We start from the raw sequence: 4695 nt of genomic DNA on the forward strand, positions 1-4695 counted from the left end.
TTCACACAGCATATTTATTTGTTCAACAGTTCAATCAAGTGTTCAACCTGGGTGCTCAAGGAACAGCCCCAGGTGAAAGACAACAGCTCTGTGAACACTTGGGAATGAGCATCTGGGGTTAACTCCAGACTCTGCTGGCTCCCTGGACCATAGACGAGGTTGGTTTCTCTATAGAACAAACTCCCCAACTGTTCAGGCAGGTGAACGAAAGGAGATGGATGGAAGATGTCTCTTCATAGACAATACCCCCCATCAGAGATATGGTCTAATGATACAGAGATCACCCCATCAGACAGGACAGCAGAAAAGATGGGCAGAAGGTCTGAATTTGCTGCTGTTAAGAGACAGAATAAAGCAAGTGTCAGGGGCTTACCAGCTCTAGTGCAGCCTCCAAGGATCCTCCCGAGGATGGTTGCTGAGGCTCACAACAGTAAATCATTTCCTCCCCTGTGGCAAGTTCTGGGCAGGAGGAATTACTTTGGTGTAATCAGTGCTGGCCACTTTCCCTGAAGATGGACATCCCAGAACAGAAGATATTACTCACTCCCTCTTCCTGCTCTCTCCTTTCCAACCTCACTGGCTCCCTCTGCCCTGATAAATGACAATCAGGAGAGCAGGTGGTGGCTGGAAGCTACACGAATTTCATAATAACTCATGGGTAGATTAGAGAAGAAGTGGTTGAGGGAGGAGAGAAAAAGCTTGGATCAAGGCAGATTTCAATGGCAGAGCTCAAAGGTGATATTTTTCTTAGGTCTTGGCCAAGGGCTTGTGCTTTGGTCAGGGAAGGGTGGGCTCTGACCAGTAGCGACACTGAAGCTAGTTCTTTCTTTATAGGAACTTTGCAAAATTTCTCATAATCTCAGAAGAGTTATAAAAGGCAGGAACCTGACACCATGGGCCTGAGTTGTGAAGCTAATGAAGACCAAGTTCAAGCACCTAACAGAAGGCTAAGGGCAAGGACCATATATAAAGGGTGACCTTAGACTTGTCCCTGCCCTCCAGGAAATCACAGATGAGTGGGAGAGAAAATTAAGTCAGGTTAGTGGTGTTGGTGTCCAGACCATGGGCATGGGAGGAAGAGTTTGTTCTGGCTGGGGTGAAAGGAGAAGCATTCCCAGAGAAAGGGCCAAAAGAACTAAGTGTAGAAAGAAATGAGTACTCTCAAGCAGAGGAAGTATCTCATATGGTCAAGGCCAAAGATACAGGGAACAGCTGGCCAGTTGTTAGATAAAGCTAGAATGGTGGGAGGTGGATGGCAGAAAGGTAGAACTGGACTTAAATCATTTGACTTGCATGTGTCTATCCTGTATGATTACTCAGCAACTGCTTATGGTTCTCCAAGCATCACCAGGTCATTCCTGAGCAGAAAACCAGGAGTAACACATGAGGACAGCCAGATGTGGCCCAACTCCACCTCCAAAATAATAATAATAATAATAATAATAATAATAACAATAATAATAATAAATCTGGAATGCTGAGGAAAAGGACATGACAGAATAAGGGAAGAGGCAAGAGAGTTAGATTAGATCAGCATTTTCAACCACTGCTGTGGCACACTAGTATGCCGTGTGATATTGTCTGGTGTGCCATGGGAAAAATTTCAATTTCATCCATAATATGCAGCTTCAACTTGATGGGTCTATTTGTGAGCCAAAGCACAAGTTACAGACTATAAAAACTAAAGACAGAGAGAGACTAAGAGCTGTTGACCAAGAGCTACATGTGTGTCTTTCTTCGATTCCTGCCAGAACATCAGCTCTGTGTTCAGCCAAACAGGCCCAGGTTTCGCAGTGAGTAAGTAAACAGAAATATGAACAATTATAAAATACTTTATTATTTCATAATAAAGTAATTATAAAATAATTTCTTTGTGTTTATTTGATTTCTATTCAAGAGAATTACTTTATATAGTCAATATAGGCACAGAGTTAATTTTTTTTAACATTTTCTTATGGTGGTATGCCTCATTTTTCTTTTTTCATGAAAAAAGTGTGCCTTTACACAAAAAGGTTGAAAAACACTGGATTAGATCATGCCCAGCCTGCAGACCAGGAGAGGGTTTAGAGACGAAGCCTAGAATCAGGAAAAATGTTGGAAGATGTGAGGAGGTTTTCCAGTGACCGACCACTCAAGCTCTTCTGTGGGACTCACCTGGGAAGGCAGAAAGACCTGAAGGCAATGTTTCAGGGTACATGACTGACCAGAGTGGATGGTAGGGGACACTGAGGAATGCCAGGTGCAGACCATCAGCAAGAGAACAGGTCAGAAGTCAGGATTCTAGCTCAGTTCAGAGATCCAGAGTCTGGCCCTTAGCTTCTGGAAAGGAAAGAAATTGTGGCCTTGGATTTATAAGCCAATGTGCACAAATTCTGTGCTGGCTCCTGACACAGCATTGAAAGCCCATGTAAAGCTCAAATGAGATGAGCATCTTTTGCTCTTTATTAGAAATACCACCTCTTTCCTTTCCCGTTTCATTCATCATCGATAACTCATCACTTCTTTTTTTTTATTTTATTGATTGATTAATTATTTTTTGGACCACATCCAGCAGCACTCAGGGGTTGCCTCCTGGCAAGCTGGGGAACCATATGAGATGCTGGGAATCGAACCGTGTCCCTCCCAGGTCAGCCACATTCAAGGCAAAAATTCTACTACTGTGCTATCTCTCTCGCCCCCAAGAACTCATCACTTCTAATTCTAGCAGTCAGCAAACATACAGAGACTTTTCCTTACACCCAGAGCAATTGCTAAGTGGGTATCCTACAATTTCTTTCAGTTCTGAGAGTGGTAGATTCTACAGAATTAGTCCAGTTTCACAACACACACACACACACACACACACACACACACACACACACACCACAAACACTTCTGATGCCAGTGTTAAGCCCCGGTTGCTACCTATACTGTTGACCAAGTGATTATCTTATCTGACTACTATCCATGTCAGGTTTGATTGGTTTAAAAGGGTGGTTCACAGACATCAGAGAAACACTTAGACTTACAAGTTTATTTTGAAAGAGTGCAATTGGCTGGAAAGATAGTAGTGACTAGGACACTACTAGCCTTAGCCTTACAAGTGATCAATGCATGTTTGCATCCCTGGTACAACTTATGGCCCCCAAACACCACCCAGAGTCCTGGGTTCTATCTCCAACATCACATGGTTCTGAAGAGAGGGGAAAGGATAGTTGGAAAGCCTGGGAACTGGGAAAATTAGCTGGAGAGGCAGACAACAGCATGGTGCCCTCCTTGAGCTGAGGATCTACACCAGCTCTAAAGTTAACTTAGGAAAGGATACTGGTTGGAAGATAAAGGTCTCAGAGATAGGCATCCTCTTCCCTGATGTCATTCAATAGATCACTCACCAGATATTTGTCTTTTTTTGTTTGTTTGTTTGTTTTTGGGTCGCACCCGGCAGCGCCCAGGGGTCACTCCTGGCTCTACGCTCAGAAATGGCTCCTGGCAGGTTCAGGGGACCATATGGGATGCCGAGATTCGAACCCACCGTCCTTCCGTTGCAAAGCAAACGCCTTACCTCCATGCTATCTCTCTGGCCCCCAGACATTTGTCTTGACAAATATCCTTCGGAATGAGCAGGTCTGGTTTGTGTCCAAGCTATACCATTTACCAATTCAATGGCTGCAAACAAGTGAAAGTTTGGAGGGGGGGGGTCAGTTTCCTCAGTGGAAAAAAAAATCAGCTAATAGCACATTTCTCAGAACCAAACTGCTCATGTCTCTACTGTTTTAGAACTCAGCTGAGGCTCGGATGCTGAAAATGCACCCAAACCTGGCTAGTCAGAGCTTTATAAAGTTCTATGTTTCCATGCTCCCCTCTGCTGGCCAATATGGGTAACTACACTGGTCAGAGACGCGTGCTGGAGATACACAGAGGTTGTGCCCTAAATGAAACATCTCTCATGGACCAGTCACCATGAGAAACCCTCAAGAGGCAAAAGATATGATGAACGAATAGCCACAAGCCACAAAATCACAGTGCAGAGAGGAATGCATCTCTTTCCTTGCAGAGCCTCTCTTGTGAGTCCCAGAACTGAAAGTTTAAAAATTTAGAAAGCCTGTCTAGAGTGCAGGCCTGTGTGCGTTGGGAAGGAAGGACACTTGGGATACTGGTCATGAGAATGTTGCACTGGTAAAGGATTTTATATACATACATATATATAAATATAAATATATATATATCAAAAAAAAGAGAAAAGATAAGGCCTCCCAATTCTTACCACAGGCTGTGTTCTTTCCACTGACTGTATAGAAAGAGGAGGTACAGTAAATGCACCCCATATACACCTCAACCCAGGCCCTTTGCCTGGTCTGTATTGTGAATTGTGGTCCTTGGAGCCAGAGCAATAGCACAGCAGTAGGGCGTTTGCCTTGCACGCAGCTGATCTGGGACGAACCTGGGTTCAATTCCCGACATCCCATATGTCCCCGAGTCTGCAGGAGCAATTTTTGAGTGCAGAGCCAGGAGATACTCCTAAGCACGCCACTGGGTGTGCCCCCCCAAACATTGTGGTCCAGTAATAACTGCTTGCCTTGTGTATATAAAACCTGAGTTCAATCTCCAGCACTGTAAAAAAATAAGAAATAAAAATAAAAATTATGGGAGTTCATAAAGTGAAATGCTGATATCTTTTATGATTTTTTTGTTTTGGCTTCCAAAGAGTTCAGTGCA

General features: G+C 43.8%; 1 non-coding gene across 1 annotated transcript; it reads left to right on the forward strand.

Moving 5' to 3' along the window:
* The first annotated feature begins 4226 nt into the window (after nt 1-4226).
* On the forward strand, nt 4227-4359 carry LOC126012585 (small nucleolar RNA SNORA51). Its single transcript, XR_007497039.1, has one exon. It is a non-coding gene; the product is annotated as a small nucleolar RNA SNORA51 (small nucleolar RNA).
* Nucleotides 4360-4695: the final 336 nt, after the last annotated feature.

This window comes from Suncus etruscus, chromosome 6 (genome assembly GCF_024139225.1).
Source record: "Suncus etruscus isolate mSunEtr1 chromosome 6, mSunEtr1.pri.cur, whole genome shotgun sequence".
NCBI classification, from domain to species: Eukaryota; Metazoa; Chordata; class Mammalia; order Eulipotyphla; family Soricidae; genus Suncus; species Suncus etruscus.